The sequence below is a fragment of the Parasteatoda tepidariorum genome, chromosome 2 (assembly GCF_043381705.1).
Source record: "Parasteatoda tepidariorum isolate YZ-2023 chromosome 2, CAS_Ptep_4.0, whole genome shotgun sequence".
Lineage (NCBI taxonomy): Eukaryota > Metazoa > Arthropoda > Arachnida > Araneae > Theridiidae > Parasteatoda > Parasteatoda tepidariorum.
In genome coordinates this window covers 103,113,821-103,115,382 of record NC_092205.1, presented here as the reverse complement: position 1 = coordinate 103,115,382, position 1,562 = coordinate 103,113,821, and the positions used below count along the sequence as shown (strand labels likewise).

General features: G+C 28.6%; 1 protein-coding gene across 2 annotated transcripts in view; it reads left to right on the top strand.

Annotated features, from left to right (window-relative positions):
- Positions 1–1,562, top strand: part of LOC107440653 (E3 ubiquitin-protein ligase MYCBP2) — a 162,622-nt gene that overhangs the window by 99,072 nt on the left and 61,988 nt on the right. The window lies entirely within an intron of this gene.

Genomic DNA, 1,562 nt, shown 5'->3' with positions numbered 1-1,562 from the left:
TAAATTTGAGGACTTTAAGTTGTTTTGTGGATGAATACTGACATTTAGAAATATGTACATAAAAAAATAATATTTAGAGGTTAAGAGTTGCCTCAGAAAAATTTGAATTGTTGACATTGAATTTAACAATGTAAACAATCGTTTTTGTGAAAAATTGAATTGTATTGTTGACATCAAAACTAAAAATATTGCGTTTCAACTTAACAATACTACCTTAATTTATACTTTAGAATTGCCTCGGAACCTTATTTTAACTGACAAATACTATATTATAATTTTAACTTTTTCTTTGACTATACTCATTTTCTTACTCTTTTCTTTGTTTTTATACTATTTATATTTTTGTGATAAAATAAAAAACTTCTAGTTGTTCTGCTTCTGGACACTGATGAAAACACAAATGATGGGCTTCCTCAACAATCAAAAATATATACATTTATTTTACAAATTCCTTCCATATTATTAGGGTTACGCCCTTCAGAGAATTAAAAATACAAAATTATCTTCATCAAAGCCGATGCTTTACATCCGACGTTCAGTGGCAGACTACTATTTCATATTGTTTTACACCACATGGCTTTAGCCCTCTGGTGAGAAAGACTTTAAAACAAAACTTACAACAGTTACTCTTCTCAACAGCTGAAATTTAGAATAGTGTGATTAAGAAAAATATGTGAACTGTTTGCAATTTCAAATTAATATTGAAATGTACAGGTTTAGAATTTTCTACAGTGAAAAGTTCTCGGAACTTCAGTATTAAAAAAAGTATACAAAAACTGGACGTTAAGAACATATCCAATGAGCGAGCAAAGCAAGCATTGGATTGCGAAGCAATCCGAAATGAACTGTGAAAGCAGTTCCGGGGGTTGGTGAACGACAGCGAGCAGGGGGCGAAGCCTTCTAGTATATTCATAAAACATTTAATTTATAAATTAATAAAAAAATAACTTCAAAAATGTTGGGGGGGGGGGGATTTTCTACGTAAATTTTCTAAAATTTTTAGATAAAAGTAACAAGTTTTTTCGGCATTCTCCTTACAAACGCTTGTACTTTTTCTAAAAAAGGTTAACGAAAAAAGGAATAAAAAGTGTTAAATTTAGAAATACAATAAAAGTGTATTCTTTTTGCTTTTGTTACATTGCCTTGTATGACGAATAGTTACTGTACGTCTTCCAATGTCCTGTTTTCTCATTTTCTTTCTTTTTTTTTAAGTATCAGTTCCTTTGATACCCATTGAATTAGCAAAATCTTTTTCATTGTATGTGCAGATCTACTTGTTTGTACACTATTTTATGCATCAACTTTTCTAGAAAATGGATGAGTCAGATAACTTCTTTATAAATAAAAGGCAATTTCCTTTTTATGACTGCTTCACAAAATAAATCATTAATTTATTCAAATAAAGGTTTTTAGAAAGACCAAAAAATCTTTTAAAATTTCTCTGAAATTAGAAGAAAAAAAATTTATTGGTTAGCAAAACTTTTTCGTGTCTTTTGTGAAATATGTTCAGCTAAACAAGGTTTTTTTTCTACTCAGTTTTTATAAAAGTTAAAAAAAATTAT